Source organism: Anas acuta, chromosome 9 (genome assembly GCF_963932015.1).
Source record: "Anas acuta chromosome 9, bAnaAcu1.1, whole genome shotgun sequence".
Classification (NCBI taxonomy): Eukaryota; Metazoa; Chordata; class Aves; order Anseriformes; family Anatidae; genus Anas; species Anas acuta.
Genome location: NC_088987.1, coordinates 12,599,553 through 12,619,753, shown reverse-complemented (window position 1 = coordinate 12,619,753; position 20,201 = coordinate 12,599,553). Strand labels below are relative to the sequence as shown.

General features: G+C 48.4%; 1 protein-coding gene and 1 long non-coding RNA gene across 4 annotated transcripts in view; both read left to right on the top strand.

The window, feature by feature from the left end:
• Positions 1–1,570: 1,570 nt before the first annotated feature.
• LOC137861273 (uncharacterized) lies at positions 1,571–9,906 on the top strand. The gene is made up of 4 exons (XR_011099507.1): positions 1,571–2,406; positions 4,761–7,946; positions 8,572–8,773; positions 9,141–9,906. It is a non-coding gene; the product is annotated as an uncharacterized lncRNA (long non-coding RNA).
• A 2,046-nt stretch (positions 9,907–11,952) lies between these two features.
• ATP13A3 (ATPase 13A3) overlaps positions 11,953–20,201 on the top strand; it is a 56,027-nt gene continuing 47,778 nt past the window's right edge. For 2 of the 3 annotated variants that reach the window (XM_068692755.1, XM_068692751.1), the window contains exons 1-2: positions 11,953–12,162; positions 12,724–12,773. The gene's annotated coding sequence lies outside the window, so the exon portion shown is untranslated. Of the gene's footprint in view, positions 12,163–12,723; positions 12,863–20,201 lie in introns of all 3 variants that reach the window. The other variant, XM_068692752.1, reaches the window with a different exon arrangement.

Here is a 20,201-nt window from a genome sequence, read left to right as displayed (position 1 = left end):
TTTTTCCTGCCCACCCCCCACCCGCACCCAGCGCCCTGCTGACATTTTCCAGCTATTCCCAAAACAATGGTGAGGGTGGGAATGCTCTGAGCAGGCACAGCTTTGGAGAGGGCTTTTCCTGAGGGGCTGCTGCTGCATCTTTCTGCTCCTGCTCTGGGAGGAGTGCAGGAGACGCTCCGGGCAAGCGAGGTGCAGATGAGGACACTGGCACGGGCAGGTCCAGGGCTACACCAGGGTGCCAACACCATCCTTGCCACAGGCACAGCCACTGGGTGAGGCCTCCATCGGCACGTGGCATGCTGCCTCTCGGGAGGAGGAGGATGCAGTGTGGCATGTAGGTGGGTGAGCACCTTTGCACATGTGTGTGAGCAGTGGGAAGCGCTGTCACGCAAGCACTATGTTTGCACATTCCTCCCTTGGAGTTTCCCAGCCACCACGAGCATGCTGCCACTCGCTCGCCCAGCGCAGGGGGTTGAAAGCCACAGGGAGCAGCTGTTTCAGCCCTTCGCTATTCACAGCCACTTGTCTCCTCCTGCCCTGGAGCCTGCGCTGTCTGCAGAGCCCTGGGAGGTGTCTGAAGCAATCCAGCAGCCAGGTGGCTGTTAGGGCATGACCTGTCCTGAGGAGGCAGGTGAGCTTGCTTCATTAGGGTGGAGCTGCAAAAGTAATTAGTCACTTCTTATGCTAATACCTTACAGATTCACAAGAAAGGACCCCAGAGGGCAAAGGATGGTGGAAAGGATCCAGCAGCTTCTTGTTCAGTGTGATGAGCAGCTGCTTGGAAGTGGAGGCTCTGGAGCTGCTGCCCCGCTGAGCCCTGGGAGGGAGAGCACATGGGAGGCTCTCTTCTGGTGGGGGTCTGGAGAAGGAGAGTCCAGAGCACTGGTGTGGGGCTGCTGGGCGCTGTCCTGGGATGGGGATGGAAATCCCTAACTCCTGACAGCAGGCGACTGCCCTCGCTGGCTTCTTGGCAGCCCCCCAGGTCTGGTTGTTACTGAGGAAAGCCCAGAGTAATACAGTGAGCCTGAGCAGGGGGTGAGGAGTGGGCAGGTAACTTTTATTGTACAATTTCAGGAAAGCACAGTGAGCCTCAGACATGATCTGTTTTCTGTGAGGCTGGTTTGTGCGTGTCAGTGTGTGGGGCTGACTGCAGCCCCAGGCTCCCCCAGTGCAGCTCTGCTTCAGCAGCCACCGGGCAGGGTGCTCCTGGGGCGCTGCTGCCCCTGAGCAAATCCAGCCTCCCTGACCAGGGCAGATGGGGCTCACACACAGGGAAGGCAAGGGTTTGCCTCCCAGACCAACCAGGAGGTGCTCCAACACCTCAGGCTCTGGCTCCCTGCACAGTTGTTGCTTGGAGCGGGCACGGCTTTCCTCCTGGTAGCACGGGGCAGAGGAGGCCTCCCAGCCTCGAGCTTTGCTGTAACAGCAAGGGCTGCCAGCTGCAAAGCAGTTTCCTGAGAAATGCTGGGAGAACAAGGCTGCATAAGTCATGTCAAGGCAGAATGGCCCAGGCAGGAGAGAGCCCCAGGAGGGCAGATGGGTATGGGCAGAGCAGCTGTGGCCATCCCATCGCCTCCTTGCTGTGCCAAGCCCTCTCCCTGCCCTGTCTTTAGCAGAGCTTAATTTAAGGTTGGATGGAGAATTTAGTCTGCATAAAGCCACAAAAAATGTTAGCAGTTTGTGTCCATTTGTAATTTCGGCTTAATTACTGCCAGTGAGAGAACATTGCCTTCTTGCCAGAGGCTTGCTTTCATCCTTACTTAGACACCGCGTATTTACCGTCTGGCAAAACTGTGGAAACACCACGAGTGTCCTGCAGAGAGGCTGCTGCTTTGTTGCATAGTTAAGCGCCTCAAATCTTCCTGCCTTGTGCCTTCAGAATCTTTTCAGAAATTTTTGGGGAATGCAGGCACAAAGAAACCAGTCTGTCTGTCTGGCGTGGCTCAAGAGAGTCACTTGGTGCTGAAGCTGTGGCTTCGGCCCGTGCTTACCGACCTGCAGCACACCCTCCTTGGGCCAGGGCCCAAGCCCTGCGGTGCCTCCATGGCCCAGTTTTTGGGCCCGCGGATTTCCTCTTGACAGCGTGGCTTGCCCACAGAGCTGCTGGTGGTGGGGAGAGCTCGTCCCCATGTGTCATGGATCCATGGGCACCCACGGCAAAGACACGGCATCGGTGTGCCCTGTGCGGGCACAGGCAGTGGTGAGGGGATGAAGGTGTCTGTCTCTGAAGTGGGGGGAGCAGGGAAGGCAGTGGAAACAGCACGCCTGTTAATGGGTCTGATTATGTTTAATAGGTCTGATTACGGATGCCCCTTGGAGCACCCCAGAAAGCTGATACCTATGCCTTCACCAGCAAGCAGCGTGGCACAGCAGGACCAGGCCTGTAGAGCAGAGGAGGGGCCACAGGTGTGTTCCAGAGGGTTTTACGTCTTGGACAGGCCCTAGCGTGGCTCCGGAGGCTGAGCTGCTTTAGCACTTGCACCACATCGGGCAGGATCCTGGAGAGCAGCTTCAGGCTTAGCTCACCCAAAGGGAACCCGATTCGTATGCTCCACGGCTACTTTGATGTGAAGCAAAGCACGGTGCTAATTGGGCTGATCACACAACTTGCTTCTTGTCCCTGGTCCAAACCAGCGCACTGGTGCACATGGACCCCTCAGGACTTGGTGGTCTCAGACCTGCTAAAAGAAAAATTCTCTGTCAGTGGTGTTGAAGTGAGGTGGGGCCTGGAAACTGTTCCACCTAAAAGGGAAATTAGGAAATCCATGCATCTGCAGTAATTCGACATAACCAAGAGGCAGAGAAATCCCCCCAGGAGCTGATGGGGTGGGAGCACTTTGGCAAGGATCAGCTTTCCTCTAGCCTGCTTCCTCCCCTCTGCTCCTTCCAGCTTTGGGGCTGCACGGGAGAATGTAGGAGCGATGGTAAGGAAGTGAGGACTCGGCTTCTGTCGGTGCAAGATCAGCTCTCAGCAGCAAGTGTCACAAGGCACAGAGTGAGGGCTTGGACGGGAAGAAACCCTCTGCTGCTGTGGGAGGTCACGGGCAGCCACAGCCAGGCTGGAGGTGACCCTCATACAGCTGTGTTTCTCCCTGGGGCTGCAGGAAGGCCCTGAAATGCCACTTTGCACAAATGCACAAAGGAGGGCTGCGGTGCTGTGAAGTCCTGTCCACAGGAGGCTTCAGGAGGGAGTAGTAGAAGATGACAATATGGTGTAGGAATGCTATCATAACAACCGCGAGTTGTGTGTACGGTGAGGGTGCTGTTTCAGGTTATATTTATATGGTAACTTTGCCAGGATTATGAAACTGGGCGCCATTGCTCATGGATAGTGTGGCAATCATTTCTCTTGGACCACACTGTTAAAATCGCATTCTGGGTCCAGCCACAGCGGCGGTCAGGAGATGCCTCTTAATTTGCCAGAAGAGGGATATTCTTGGTTTAAGCTCTGTGTTAAAACTCTGGATAAGCCATGGATACAAAACTTCCCCTGCTCTGCCCCCATTACAGTTGCTGTTAGCATAGCACTAGAAGGGGGATTTGTGCTTGATTCCCCAATGGGCAGGAATGGGAGCTGACCCCTTGCCCTTGATTTCGGCTCACTCCATCTTCTCAGCACGTGCCTACCCCTGTCTCATGTCCTCTCTGAGCAGCTCCTATCAGAGGTGGACAGGGGTGCAGGGACCTTCATCCTGACCCAGGGCAGCAGCAAGGGCTTCTGCTTCTCCGCGGCTGATGTCAAAGAACAGGCGGTGAAAGCAAGCGGTGCATGCACTGTCAGATATTTCCTCAAAGCAGTCATCAAATCCATTTTTTTTTTTTTTTCTAGCTCAGTAGGGGAATTTTGCTATGACAAATATGTCTTGGAAACTGGGAATGCAAACAGCACTGGTTCAAAGACATTTTTCCAGTGCTGCAAAGCTAAAGCTGCTCATCACAGCATAGCTCTAACTGGGCTGAGTGGTAACAAGGATTGCATTCTTGCTTCATGCTAAGGGTATAAAAGCAAGGCACTAATTTGGAGATCTTGAAGAATGTGTCAGTGGTATTTCAGTAATCTAATGCTCTGTAGCCTGTGAAGGCTGCACAGTAACTGAAAGGAAATATATCTTTGTTTTTATTCACTTGGCTTTATTCCTAATTCACTCTTTGATGCCATCAGCCTCGGATAATACATTTTCAGAGATATGCTTGAAATTAAGGAAATGAGTCTGATTAAGTCCTTCAAACGTACTTTGAGGGAGAAATGTACAACAATAGAGGTATTAAAGGCCCCATTTTCAAGCAATTCTAATATGAAATCAAAACATCGTGCTGCTAGATAGTGAGGTCCATTAGCGGTGTGTGTGCATTCTTCAGCTGTAAAGCATATCTGCTTTTCCAGTTGCGAAAGCTGCTCAAGAGCTTGAATTTTTCCTCTGTGCCGGGTGGGCAGAGGCAGGTTCATTTTGCAGTCGCTTCGCTTACAGCCAAATAATAAGTGCAAGAGTGCTTGCCCTTTGCTAAATGTACCCTCTTAGATAAAAGCGATGGTTTCTCAAGAGTCCTGCCTTTGAGGTTGGCCTACATTTTACCTATTTACTTGTTTGCTTTGGTATGTCTGTGCTGGCTTGGGTTTCCCTGTCGTGGGTGGAGTTTCCCTGCATTTACTGGAATACTTCTTAGTGAAGTCAGTAGCTGTAGCAGGACCTGCCAGGTCCCCTGGGCAATTTTTCCACGTGGCTGGGATACCTGCTACCAAACTGAACCTTCCTTCACAGGAGAAAATGCTGCAGCCTCTGCTTTGCTGCTGCTCTCACCAATGCTGCCACGGTGCCCTAAGATTTCTGGATGGGACAAGCCCTGTGCAAACCCTCGGGACAGCGGCATCCTCACTGGAGACACCTGGGTGTGCTCAGCACAGCAGCCCACGGCACTGCATGGTGCAGTCGTGGAAGCAAGAAAAGCTCTCACTGCCCACTTCCCTTGAGCTACAATGCAGGTCAAGCAAAGTCTGACTGTCCTGCTAGCTGAAAGACTTCTGCGTTAAAGACAGAGACAGGAAAAAAAAACAGGGACAAGTACCAAGAAAGCCAGTGACGTGCCCAGTAGCTGCAGAGAGGTTCATTTAAGGCTGTGGCAGGAACCTCTGGGGAGGGAATCGTCTTGGAAGTGCCTGAGCAGTGAGTTGGAAACAGGCACAGCCTCCCTGCTGCTTTCCATGGCAGGCCTGGGGATAGCAAGAGGAATGGGAGAGCACGATACTATTTGTTCTGTGTGCTATAAAAAGTGACTATTTAAGATCTTGTTCTAATAAATGGAGCGATGAATTCCCCTTTCACTGTGACTGCTGCTGAAGACATGTGACTTATTAGATATGCTGCTGTTGTAATGGAAATTACTAGCAAGACTATTTAATCCGAGAAGAGCTGAATGTCTGGAGAAAGGGGAAAAAGGATAGGGTGACACGAGAGAAAAGAAAGGCCTCAGCTGTGACAATCTTGGGCACTCTGCACTATTTGCTCTTTAAGCTGTTTCTCAAGATCTTCTGGCAGAGAAGTGATAATAAATTGTTTAACAACTCAGACTTGCCAATTTAGTTTAAGGAGATTTAAAAGGAGGCTTTTAAAGACTTGTGCCTCTCGACTGCTGATGACTCATCTTGTTGAACAGTAAAACCATAACTGCAGATTGCCAGCCCCCATTTCACGGGACACTCTGTACACCTGGCCGTGCCTTCGGGAGCTGAGGCACTTGGCTGGGGTCTGATGTTCCCGTGCAGGTGCCAGATGTGCGTAGGAGCGCGGCCGCGGTGCTGCTGCCAGCCCGCTGACCTGGGGATCCTCGGCCAGCAGCGAGCCCCAGCCTGCCAGCAGCTGAGGTCAGGAAAAGCAAACAAAGGTAGGAAAGGTAGGAAGAGGCTTTCCTTGCCAGGAAAGTTCCATGGGAGGCCCTGCGGTTGTCCCCAGGGAGGACTGGGTGGCACGGGGCTAGCAGAGGGGTGTTTGCAGCCTCGGTGGCCAGCTGCACGCCCGTGCACTTGGGAGAAACCTTCCCAGAACCTACTCGGAGCTAAGGCACATATTTATACAGCCCTACCAGAAAAGGCAGGGTGGAACACGCTAACATATACACATTAAGGAGAGTGAATAAATAAACAGTAGGTTTTGATTTATTTTCTCTGCTACTTGGATATCTTAGTTTTGGCACAGGATGGATTTTGTACACCAATGTGATCTCCAGTTAGTCTTTTGTGTTTGCTGATTTAGAAATCATGCACAAAGGAGAAAAAAACTCACAAATGTTCTTAAAGCAAAATGCTTTTTATGCTCTGTGCTGCAGAAGCACATAAACCTAGCTGGCCCCTGGCAGCTAGGCGCTGTACAGCAGGTAACGCTGACATCTCTGCCCTCAAGAATCCGCAGTTTAAGATGAGAGATAACAGGAGATAAATTCAGACTGGGGAAACGTATAAAATACGATCAGTCAGCCTGAGGAAGGGCACTCACTGAGCACCATATATCTTCTTGGCATCATTCAGCACATCCACTCAGGGACACCATGCACCTGCTGCGTGGGGATCCGGCTGGGAAGGGAGTGATCGAGATGTTGCATGTGGCAACTCTTCTAGTTGCAGGACTTGTAAGGGAGCCAGTGAAACAGTTTTGTTGGGTGCTGCACCCAGTTCAGATCCACCAGAAAACATGTCTGGGTAGAATATATGTGCCTATGAAATCCAAATAGTCATGGGAAAGCTTTTAAGAAAGGCTGCTGGACTTGATTTAAGCAGGCTGACAGAGCTGCTTCTGTCCTCCAGCCTCGGGCTGCTATTGTGTTCCCACATTTTTGAGCGAAGTCTCGAGGAATTATGCTGGCTGTAAATGGACATAAAGTTTCTAAAAGCTGTGACAGCACTGCAGTGTGTGCTCTGGATCGGTTCCTTGTGTTAGCAAGTCTCACAAAGGTGAACTGAGCAGAGAAAAACTGTTATTTCTACTGTGTGTGTTTTTTTTTTTTTTTTTTTTTTTTTTCCTCTTTTTTTCTACCAAGTTGAAGACCTGATGCTTTAAAAGAACTGAACACAGTGATCTCTTGGTAAGCCATAACTTAATTTGTCCTGTGACCTGTCTCTTTCCTAGAAAAAATGTAGCTAGCAGTGCTGCTGGAGAGCTGAGCTTGCCAGGCATCTGCAGTGCTCCAAACCAGAGTAATGCCAAGGGAGCTGGAGAGCAGCTGAAACAGCTTGAGGAGATGGGTGGAGGGAACAGGCCAACCACAAAATTAATCTTTGAATTAATAAAAGCCTGCATGGTTTGAGGTTTGTGAAGCAATAAACAAGTTCAAATTTGCCAGAGACTGAAAAAGAAAAGCAATTAGGTGTAAGGGAAACCTTCTAATGTGGATCAAGATAATATGCTGGAATACGCATTGGGTTGAAAAAAAATGATGAGACGTTTACCTTTAATTGAAAATGACTACAGGAATTTTGATGAACATGTTAAAGTATGTATCAGAGCAAATCTTTTTACTCTTATTACTAATAGGGAATGACGGAATAAGAGCTTCTGTTTAATAGCAGTAATAACTTCATAATATTTTTCCTTTGAGTCATATGGTAGGCTCTTTCACCAGCCAGTACTTAGTCTAAAAAGTATCTTAGACTTTTCCTCATCACAGCCTCATTTCTGGGTATGTATAGATGAATGTCTGCTACTCCATTTGTGTGTGCTGCCTCTGGTTTTCTCTCAATATCCCAGCAGAAGAGCACCCATTTTGGTGCTCCTGCCTTCATGTGACTGTTTTGGCAGTGCTGCCTCTTGCCCCATGCCCTCCCTGCAGCCTCCGTAGCACCACTGCTCACTGCACGCCCCGGGAAGGAGGGCAGCTTCATCCTGCTCTGCCAAGCCAACGTGAGGAGAGGACTGGTTTTGCGTGAGATGCGATGGGAGCTGTGTAACAGTGTTTGGGTAAGCTACAAAGGCAATGCAAACAGCTGTGAGTGCACACACAGAGGACACAACAGCCAGCTTAGGGAGATGCTGTGCTGCGCATCGCTCTCTGGAAGTGACCACAGTTTGGTCTGTTTGCAATGTGCTGAGTGACGACTTCCACCAGGCACCACGTGTTTAGGAACTCAGCGCTATAAAAATGCCAAATTTGCAAGGCTAAAAGCAGTTATGAATAAGGGAGAGTCTGAGGAAATGCTTCAATGCAATCCAAATGGAAACTGGGGGAGTTCTTCACAAATGTGTTATTAGATGACTCAGACCCTCACCGTTTCAATGTCACAAAAGGAGACTTTCTGGTTTTAAAATAAAACAAAACATCCTGCTTAAAAGGGGAGGTGTAGGCAATAATAATGAATTAAATATAGTTGAAAATTCGGAAAGCTGATAGCACTGGGTAGATCAATGATCTGGAAAGAGGGGTAATTAATTAGGGGAATTCGGTGAAAATATAGATGGCCAATATGATTGATCCCCACCCAGTGGTGAGAAAAGCTGAAATTATTCAATAAGCTTTTCTGTTCTTCATTTGGAAAATGAACAGAATGGTGTCCCCATATCTAACAGCAGTATTTTTCTCTTCCAGGCTGTATGAAGAACTGGTTAATAACCATCCATAAAACCAGAGCTGGAAAACTTGCACATGGAAGTATTTTTAAAATTGCCCAACAAGGTCATCAAACCTTTAATACTGATTTCTCAGCAAATACCATGTCACTGAATTTCCAGAGATTCAGGGGAAATAACTGTTGAGTCATTATCCCGAAACAGTAACTGCCATGTCCTAGGTAAGTGCTAACCAAAACTTGGCTAATCTAACCCCAATCCTTGGCAAAAGCAATAAGGAGGTTGATGAAGTACGCGGCCAACGCAGAATTAAACTGCAACATTTTCTGTGAATGCGTTGACTCCAGAAATAATGTTTTTAACTTTTCTTGGTGAGAAGTGCTGAATGTAGGAAGATGATCATTCTGACTTGAGTCAAACCAGTTCAGTATTACAGCTAATTTTGGGCGGCTGCCGAAACAGGCTCTTTTGTTTCTCCCATTCTTTTCCTCTTGTTCCCTTAAATAGTGGTCATGCGCCTCTAGCTCTCAGCCAACTCAACTCTCTCAGCCAACAGAAAACCATCCCTTTTCCACATTTTATTGGCAGGTTTCTTGTTGGCTCACCTTGCTGGGCTGACTCATGTGGGGGCTGTGTGAGAAGCACCTTGAGTGTGCCACCGCGGTGATGCGATGGGCTCAGGTCATTTACCCTATGGAACCTGCTCTGGCTGCACGCTGTAAGATGCAATGCTGACCGATCCCCTTGGTCTGCAAGGAAGGAGAACTGCTGGAAAAAAAAGTGTACTGTGTGAAAATATAGATCCTCGTATGGCTTACAGACCCCTCAGTGAGTATGGTGCTCCTCAGAAACTGATGCACCTGGAAAATGAACCCGGAGGTGCACTTAGTGAACACACCGGTGTTTATAGATGAGCTGGAAGCATTTAGAAATGGTTCTGGTACAGCGCTTGGAACGATGCACACGTTGGTGGGGCAGTAATCAAGAGCAGGTCAGCTCAGCCCCACAGCTGGCTGGGTGTATCTGAGCAGTACACACATCTGACGGAGCTAAACACCGGCTTCTAGGAACCCAGAACAGAGCACACGAGCTCCAGTCGAGCGTGTCACAGCGAGCAGTGACACGGAAAAGGGCTGCCTGCGAGGAGAGACACGCTGCTCGGGCACCGCTACGCTGGCAGATAAGCCTATCGTGAGGTGGCTGCAGGCGCTGCTGGCAGCAGCAGGGTAGGATGGGTTATTACAGGCAGGCGTGTGTCTGGAGGCACGTGTGGAAGCAGAGAGATACCAGCACTTCACACTCCTCTTGGGGTCTGGCCAGCAGGACCTGGGCGACCTGCGGCTGGTTTCCCAAAGCGCTGTCCCCTGGACGTGCTGCCGGGCCCCCCTGCAGGTGGTGTCTGTGGGCTTTCCCAGGGCTCTCCCCACAGATGACCGCCTCCGACGGGGCGATTTTCCATCAGCCATTTCCCTCCTCTCCCTCAGCGCTCTCCAACAGCCTTGCGGCCACACGTGCCTTTAGGGATGGATATTTGGCAAGTGGCAGTGTGGTTTTAGATGCTATCAGCCTAGCAGCTGGAGGCAAGAACGTGCCGGGCCTGCAGGACCACACAGCTCCCTGCAGCCTGACAGCGAGGCCCACGGGAGCTGGGATCGCCTTCGCCCGGCTCTGCCAGCCCGTGCTGGGAACGGCACCGGCACTGCTGTGGGCATGGCAGTGCCCGGGGGACGTGGTTCGGTGGGTGGTGGTGGTGGCAGGGGTTGTGGGATGGGATGGTCTTGGAGGTCTGTTCCCACCTCAGTGATGCTGTGACCCCCCCATCCCAACATTAATGGCTCTGCGAGCAACCCAGTCCAACATTAATGATTCTGTGACCCGCCCTGGGCCAATTTAATGATGCTGTGAGCCCCTTCAGCCCAACCTTTGTGATGCTGTGAACCCCCCAGCCCAATCTTAATGGTTCTGTGCCCCCCCCCCCCCCCAACATTAATGGCTTTGTGAGCCCCCCAGTCCAACAGTAATGGTTTTGTGACCTCCCCGGCCCCATTTCAGTGATGCTGTGCCCCCCCAACCCAACTTAATGATGCTGTAACCCCCCCAGCCCAACAGTAATGGCTTTGTGACCCCCCTGGGCCAATTTAATGACGCTGTGAGGCCCTTCAGCCCAACCTTCGTGATGCTGTGAACCCCCCCCAAGCCCAAACTTCTTGGTTCTGTGAAACCCCAGCCCAACATTGATGGCTCTGTGAGTCCCCCAGTCCAACATTAATGGTTTTGTGACCCCCCCCAGCCCCACCTCAGTGATGCTGTGACCCCCCCATCCCAACCTTATTGGTTCTGTGACCCCCCCAGCCCAACATTCATGGCTCTGCGAGCCCCCCAGTCCAACATTAATGATTCTGTGACCCGCCCCGGGCCAATTTAATGATGCTGTGACCCCCCCCGCCCAACCTTATTGGTTCTGTGACCCCCCAGCCCAATTTAATGATGCTATGAGCCCCCTCAGCCCAACAGTAATGACTCTGTGACCCCCCCAGTCCAATATTAACGATGCTGTGACCCCCCCAGCCCAACTTCCGTGATGCTGTGCCCCCCCCAGCCCAACATTAATGGCTTTGTGAACCCCCCAGTCCAATATTAACAATGCTGTGACTCCCCCAGCCCAACCTGCTTGGTTCTGTGCCCCCCCCAGCCCATCATTAATGGTTCTGTGGCCCCCAAAGCCCAACATTAATGGTTCTGTGCCCCCCCCAGCCCCATTTCAGTGATGCTGTGACCCCCTCAGCCCAACATTAATGGCTCTGTGAGCAACCCAGTCCAACATTAATGATTCTGTGACCCGCCCCGGGCCAATTTAATGATGCTGTGACCCCCCCCAGCCCAACCTTAATGGTTCCATAACTCCCCAGCCCAATTTAATGATGCTATGAGCCCCCCCAGCCCAACATTAATGGCTCTGTGACCCCCCCAATCCAATACTAACGATTCTGTGACCCCCCCAGCCCAACCTCCATGATACTGTGACTCCCCCAGCCCAACCTTCTTGGTTCTGTGCCCCCCCCAGCCCATCATTAATGGCTCTATGAGCCCCCCAGTCTAACAGTTAATGTTTCTGTGCCCCCCCCAGCCCCATTTCAGTGATGCTGTGCCCCCCCCAGCCCACCATTAATGTTTCTGTGCCCCCCATCCCCACCTTGCTGCTCCTGTGCCCCCCCCAGCCCCAGACGCCCCCCAGTGGAACCGAGCCCTGCCCCCCCCCCCGATCCCCCCCCAGCCCTAGCCCCGCCCCCTCCCTAAGCCCCGCCCCCTCCCCTCTCCCTCTCCCTCCCTCCCTCCCCCTCCCCTCGGAGGCCTCCCCCTCCCCTCCCTCCCCTCCCCTCCCTTCCGGCGGGCGACACCGGCGGCTCGGGGTCGCGTCACTTCCGGCCCCCCCCGTCCCGTCCCGCTCAGCGCGTGCAGCCGGCTGGCGGCGGGGCCCGCTCGCGCCTCACGAGGCAGCCGCGGGCGGGGCGGGGAGCGCCGGGCCCGGACCCGGACCCGGTCCCGGTCCCGGTCCCGGTCCCGGTCCCGCGGGGGGCCGCCGGCATGGGGCTGAGCTGAGGCGGCGCCGGTGAGTGCTGGGGGGAGGCGGGCGGGAGGGAGGGCGCCGGAACCGGCACGGGGCCCGCTGGAGAGCCCGGCCCCGGGGGGAGCGCGGAGGGCCCGGCGCTGAGTCAGGCCCCGCCGGGCACCCGGCATCATCCCCCCCCCCCCCCCCCCCCCCCCCCCTCCGTGAGGCGTCTCCCGCGTTTGTGCGTTTTGAAGCCCCGCAGGCGGCTCTGGGGCGCTCAAGGTGACGAGGAGGAAGCTCCACGCCTGCAGCGTGGCTCGCGAGCTGTGCCCGCAGGTGCTGCGGGTGCTGCTGTGCTCCCCGAGGCAGCCTCCGGCAGCACGAGGTGGCTGGCATCTGAAAGCGTTGACGGGTTGTCCGTGGGTCCGGCTGTGCTGCTGTCCATCTTCCCTTAATCTCTCCTTATTGGGAATTTTCTTCCAGTTCTGGGATTTTTCAGAACACATTCTTTGCTGTAAATGCTGCCCAGAACTGTAAGCGGTTTTCCCAGCTGGTGCGATTAAGATTAAGTTTCATTGAGCCTATTTATCCCTCTGACTGTGTTTTTTGCTTTAATTGTAGGTGACTCAGCCATTGTATGAGATTTGTCCACACACTGGCTCTTCAGACAGGTTAGCTACATCTTTCTGCCGTCGGTCTCATCATATTTGGAAGAATTGCTGCTCTTTTCTTCTATTAACATAAACCTGTCTTCCCTAAGGTATTGTGTTATCTATTGCAGAACACTGAATTTCTGAACCTCTGGAGAAGCAGCTTCTTTGGCGTTATTTAAATGCAGTGTATGGAACAAACCAGGCCACTAAACTCAGTGTCCACGTATCGGTGTCATAGGTGACAGCAGCAGACCTTGACTGCGTGTACACTGAGGAAATGTTTGTTTGTCGTGGTACGTGGCACGGCGGCAGGGCTCCATGCAGCTGGTTTTGTACGCTGCTTTTTCTCTCAGTGAACTGTGGACGCAGCATTACAGTCTTTGGTGAACACAAGCCATGTAAACCTAGAAACAGGGATTGATTGGAAAATTTATTAATATTGGTCTAACTCATGAGTTCCAAGAAACGTGCTGATAAGATGGTTTAGTGGAATACCAGTGTTGTGTATTAGCAGCAGTGTAGTCACCTATGGGGAAGAACACGAGAACAGCAGCTTCTGACAGCTTGGGATGTTCCAGAGGGAGCGCCTAGGTCAGCTAGGGAAAGCCGATGTGATCGGAATTACTTGGCTTCTGCAGTGCTTCAGAAAAAGGGTGAGGGACATGTTGTGGTGCTGATGTGAGGGACAGAGAAGTGGTTCAGAAGGCCAAGTGCAATGTGGTACAGCTCAGGGCACGCTGCAGGCCTTTCCCCAGGTTCTTGTTCAAGCTGGTACTGCGACTGAAAATGAATCTCTTGCCTTGGCAGTTTTTTGTACCTCTACGCTCTGCCACCCGAAGTGTTCTGTGCAGCCCAAGCACAAAGCAGGAAGACTTACCTTGCCACAGATAACTTGCAGCAAGTCATGTCTCCAAGATCAGTCTCTGAAGGAGCAGCGTGTGTTTTTTTCAAGCTTTTTCAGAGCAAGTACTGACGTAACATACCATTAACCTGCAGTGAGGTGGTGATACTGACCTGGTGAGGATGGGGAGGTAGCCATCATCTGCTAGTTCTTAGTGGCTGGAGTTCCAGCTTCTGCTGTTTGATGTTGTGCTGCAAGTCAGTGTCGAACTTTCCAGTTACACTTTCTTTTGCTCAGCTTCCATATCTCTAATCTTTATCTCATCTCTAATTCTCAGTTAAACCCTTCTATTTAGCGTGTAATTTGCTGCTGCGTGTTTTTCCTTTTTGATATGGCTCCCTTTCTGTCTAGGTTAGCGTCTGCTGAAGTAAAAAGCAGTTTCTAGGCTAGACTGTTGGAGTGGTATGTTTTTATTGTACTCCTGTGCCTTGCTATTACTAGTTACGCCTTTTGACTCGATGTTGCTTGGATTCCTAAAGTGCTCCAATTTCCATGGTAACTGACTGTCTCCGTCTTTTAGAGAAACTCTGTCCAACTTCACGAGCGTATAGGGTATTACATTTGGATTTAGCCCGATGAGCTGTGCTCATCCCTTTCTAGGCTTGTATCTGCTCAGCTTTCATCTCCTTCAGAACCTCTTGCTGAGCTTCTGGCTGCCTGTCTCCCTTCTGCCTACCTCTCCAGTTATACCCGCTCCGTCTGAGATCCCACAAAGCTGTGAGATGTTCACTTCGGTTTCAGCTAAAGCTGACCCTCCATGCCACAAGAAGGAAAAAGAAACTCCATGAAAGAGGTCCAGTGAGCCTGCAGACTGTCTCTGGCAGAGCTGCTGGACAGCAGCTGCTGGCTTCCTGAAAGCCTTCTGGTAGTGGTGCTGTTCAGGGTTCTCTGCTTGGTGTTTTCAGTAGCACCCTCCAGACTGAGTTTATTATGCTCTCACCCTATACTTTTTTTTGTTAATTGACTTCTAGAATAACTGTTTTTTTTGTTTTCTTCTTTTTTTTTTTTTTTTTTTATTCAGCCCTTCTCCAGAGAGGGCTGGATGTCTGGGGCAGGCACTAATCCATCTCTAACTAGAAGATGAAGTGAGGAGTCTGAGCAGGGCCCCGCCAGGATCAGCATGGGGGAAGTTGCATCATGGTGGCTGAGTAAGATTGAGAAACTTCATATTTCAGGCCTCCTCATGGCCAGCACGCCATGTGACAGGCATGATGCATCAGGCAAACAGTTTTGCTGAGGTCCTAATGAATCCTTTAAAAAAAAAAAAAAAAATGTATTGATGAATTTTTCAGAAGAATTTTTCTCGTTTGCCTCAAGGAGGTGGTGTCTCCGCTGTCTTTTGTGTGGAGTATGAGGTAGCCAACAGAACCTAGACTTAGAGTGGCATAGATCCAAGTTCTATTTATTCTAGGGGCATTCTGTGGAAAAACTTTTTTTATTGTTAAAGCCAGGTCAAAGTGGGTTGCCCATGTCACAGAGGCAATCTGTACTAGAACAGGGGATTGATGTGGAAAAACCAGGTATTCATTAAGCATATTAACTGTTGGACCCTTGTTCCTTTTTTTTTTTTTTTCCTGGAAACCTTCAGATACTGTTTGCTTTATTTCTGTAAATGCCAGCAGTAGATTACTTTGACTTAGCTTGTCTAAAGTTGGTTGTAGGCATCTGTCCTTCTGGCGTGCAGAATTTCTGAGTTGAGAGGTGTACTTAAGTGTCCTTATCAGAGTTTGGAGAGAACTGTTTAACACTTTCCTCGTTAAATGTCTGTCTGGTATGAGCCTGCCAGTAGCTGGTGTGGAAGGAAGAGATTGCATTCCTTTAAGAATGTTGTGAAAGAAAGTCCTTTAAGTAATTCTTATAAAACTTTAACTTCTGGGAACTAGAGAAATTGAGTTCCTCAGATTTCATTTCCTCAATTTTCAAACAGTGTCAGTGTAAAGTGCAAGTAAATGCTTCTTCAGCATAGTTAGACTCATCTTTTGAATTACTTAGAAATTTGCACTGGGGAATCGAGTGAGTGTGCACTTTTTTGGCTGGAGACGACAGTAGTGTGGCATATAGTATGGGCAAGTCTGCCGTGGACCTGTAGGCATGGTGGTGTGCCAATTAATACATTTTGGGTTCTTTCCGTGGGGAAGGAAACCCAGCGATCTGACTGCTGCTTGAATCTGGCCATGTTTATCATGGTAGAGTTAGTACAAAAGAAATCTTAATTCAAAAATCAAATTGCCTAAGTAGATGTTTTAAAAAATATTTGAAATAGCAGTAAGGCTGAAGTGTTTCCCTTTCACTGTTATACAATGAGCTAAATATAGTTTTCATTCATAAAAAAGCTATTTCCTTTGTTAAGTAATCTGCTTAGCAGAGAACAAATGTTCAGTTTGTAGTAAACTGTAGTTGTATTATAGCCTCAAGTCTGACACCTTTATTCCTGAGTGAAATAACACTGCAAACTTCAATCTTTGGTAGCTGAAAGGCAGCCTTAAATAACAAAGGATAGGTGTTTCACTCTTCCTGCTTGGGATTTATGAACGAAGGATGTCTACACAAAAATTTGAAGTGCTGTGTGTTGTAGCTCTCTTTCTTATTTACACAAGGAAATTTAACCTTCAGCACCTTCTGCGTGGAGCCCTGTGCATGGGCTTGGCAGTGTGTCCGTGGCTGGGCAGTCCAGCTGCTCACTCTGAAGTGGTGCAGTGTCAGCGTGTTCATAATCCTGTCTGTTTTACCAGAAATAGCTGCACTTGGGATTCATCTTCTTTGCATGGATCATGTATTTTGTCTTTAAATGAACTGAGTTCTTTTTGTGGTTCTGATTTATTAGAGTCGTGGCATTGCATTAGTCATCTTACAGCAGCTCTTTGGAAGAGCACCAGGTACTGGAAACTGTAGCAAGTCCAATCCTTCTTTAGTTGGATTGGGATTTTGTGTAGTATTTCCTACCTACAGACAGTCCTCCAAACCAAAAATACCCGATTCTGTTTCTTTTTTGGCCTTTATCAAAGTTCTGTAATGTGTTTCCAGTTTAGAAGGTACATACAACAACAAAAATGGCAACTCCTATAGATTTTAGTGTACCTAAAGGATGTAAAAATGAAAGGTGATAAATGACAACGGTATGAAATCAGAGCTCGTGATCCTTATAAAGGGTAGAAGACAACAGCAAAATGGAAGGAGTTTTGAGAAATTGAAAAAGTAGTAAGACTGACTTTTAGCTTTTTCTGACTTTGAATGCAAGAAAAATTGTATGTAGAAAGAGAAAGTAAGTTGCACTGTAAAGAACATTTAGGATTTGATCATAAGAATCAGTGGGGACATACTGGAAAGGCCAAAATGCAAACGGAGTAGCGACTAGCAAGAGGCATAGAAGCCGGCAATGTTCTTGTAAAAGTACATTTTTAGTAGGAGGAAGATTGGAAAAATGTGATCTTGATTAAGTGGAGAACTTAGAGATGTGCAGAAGATGCAAACATTTAAGGTGCTCATTGCCTAATTTGCTTGTCCTCTTTAACATAGGTTCACACAGGTGGATAATCTTATTAATACTTGTATGAATACTTGTGATTTTGCACTGGAGAGTAATTCTCTTAAATGGTTCTACATCAGCTGACCATGATAAGCTTTACTGTAAAATTCTTAAAATGACTCAAAAAAGCTCAATAAATGGTAAAAGATTACCTAGAAGTACTCACAAGTACTAAAAATCTGGCAAAGGACGAGTCTTCAGAGACTTAGAATGGAAGAGAGCTGAAGAAGAGGAGCTGGAAGTCTGAGAGTTCACTTGGTCTCAACTAATGGAAAAAAACTGGGATAAATAAGCAAACATGTTTTCAAGTTCTTGGAAGATAAGTAGAAGAATAGCAGCATGGACTTATTTGTGGGAGAATAATTACATCAAGGGCTAGTATCTTTTTATTTCAGAGCAGAAGGCTTTGTGGGTAGAAGCATTGCCAGTCTTGATTTATTATTTTTTTTTGACAAAGATTTTCCACATCTTAATGGCCTCGTAAGTAAATGGAGGCATGATCTGGAGGAAAGTAGTTTAGGGAAAGTGTAAAATTGGGTAGGTGATTCTATTCACAGAACAGTAATTAATGATTCAGTGTTGAAATAGGGTTACGTTGAAGGGTTCTGTCCTGGATACAGTTGCCTTTAATGAAAGCATCAGTCAACTGGCTGATTAAGCGCGCTTATTAAATTCTGAGGGACTGTGTGTTGGAAGATGTGATGAGAGTTCAAAATTACCTGAAAAATGGGATGAAATTCAATAGGGACAAATGCAGACTACTGCATTTAGGCAGGAATTATCAGCTGTGCAAATGCAGAGTGAGGAATAACTGGTTAGATACTAGAAAAAGGACCTGGGGGTGTACTGGATCACAAGTTGAACATGAGTCAGTGTCACACTGCTTTCAGAAAAGGCAGATATCGTGCTGGGATGTTTAAACATGAGTATTGTCAGTGAGATGTAAAGCTGAAATCCCTCAGCTTTGTTTACTGTTGGTATAGCCTCGGTGTGCACACAGGATCTGTTTCAGGTGCCAAAATTCAAGAATTTGGAGCACTTGGAAAGAGTTCAGAGAAGAGAAATGCAAATGATCAGAGTTTGAGGAAACAACTTCGTAAAGATGGAAGAAAATCAGTTATTTTGCAGGAGATGAGGAGGCTAAGGGGGATGTAACAGAATTAAAGTATTTTAAATTTATAAGAAGGAAATGCTGTTTTCTGAGGCTGTTATGGACAGGTTGAAATGAGATTACATTTGCTCGGGGAAAGCACAGATTGTGCTTTTAGCTTTTCTACAGGAAAATAGTACTTTGAGAAGTCTATTATTTATTATTTGTGGCCATTAAGAACAAGCTAGTATGTGTTGGGAAAGGCAGGTGTAGTTGGGTTGGGTTGGGGAATAGACCAGGCTCTCTACGGCTGTACTTTTTACCCCACTTTAAAGGATTCCAATTTTAGTGTGTGTTGAGACTAGGAGATGAAAATGCAGAGGATGCTTTTTGTCCATCACACAACATGTATGCTTTTGTGGTCATACAAAGTGAGTTTAGACCTTGCAGATGTTTTGATGGCTGGACCACGCTGCTCAGATCAGTGGAAAGATGCTGTGCTTCATGTCACTACGTGCAAATGGAGTAGGTGCCCTCGTGCTGGCGGGAGGTTCTCTGTGGTAGAAGCTCTACAGCATAGGAGTGTGTGTCTGTCACTTCAGTGCAGTGGAGCTTTGAGAAATTTTCAGTTATTCTGGAAGTCTCAGTAGCTTCAAATTACTGCTTTAGACTGAAATTGTAGTCCTAGTGCCTAACCGTGACTAGGAAGGTCCAGCTTTGTCTTTGGAGATCTTTGAAGGACACGTACTTCAGTACATACACCAGTAGAGGAAGCCTCAGTGAGGACAGATAACTTTCAAAGCAGGAAGTCCAATTGCCAGCAGAGCAATCCGAAGTATTGTTATTCTCATGCACTCTTAGAATTGCTTTAGACTGCTTGTAGTAGAGTTTACGTCAAAACAAAGGATCCAACTAGTCCTCTTTTGGTGACTTATTCTTAAGATAACTGGAATGTATGGAAAAGTGAATTTAATCCTGTGCATTTTGGTATACTACCGTGCCTCCACATCAGTAAATACAATTACAGTCACATCATATCTCCAGCCTTTAGATCTGCCAGAGTGATTGGTGTTAAGAGCAGCAAGAGTTTATATTCTGGAGGACAAATTTAATGCAGTAATAGACACCAGGAGCGGAAAGTTCAATGATGTAGTTGAGGGTTGGCCTCCAATAATTGAGGTTGTATAGTATATTGCAGTTAGATTGCATTACTTATCTCTAGTACTGCTTGTCGTTTAGGAAGGAAGAAAACGTGTAAATGGTGACTGAAATGCTGACATCAATAGTGCTCCAGATGTGATCTGTTCAAGGAGGATTTCTACTTTTAGGTAATTATGCAGGTTAAAAGTTAAATATTAATGGAAAGATGGCCCAAAGCTATTGCTTAGTGGAAGCAGCAGTTGTGAAGACCTTTACTGCCTGTCAGAATCAGTGCTGGGAAGACTGCAGCAATCTAAGGGAGATCAAGTGTCAGATTTTGCAGTCTGTTTCCATTTACAGGAGATGTCTCCCACTGCTGAGGTTGTAGAAATTATTCCCAAGAGGTACACGAGTACCATTTAGACTGAGTTATTTAAGGGCAGCGATGAAATGTATTGTAGTAGGCTTTTGTGAGTTCATTTAATTTCACTGATTGTAGAAGTCCTTCTCGGAGGGATAACCGTTCACTAAATAACTAAAGCTCTTCTGGGTTTGTAGGACTCTCTTTGAATGACTGGGACATAGTAGCTAGATGGACGTGGGCCAAAGTTTACATTACAGGCATGGCAGAGTTGAGTTTAATGTTACAGTCCCGCGCTTCTGTTCTCTTCTTGCCTTTGTCAAACTTAAAGTCTGTGGACAGAGAGCATAACTCATCACCCTCTGTTTTCTCGTCTTACCTCATATGGTACTTCTGTGAGTAAATCAATCATTTTCAGGAACTAAGCT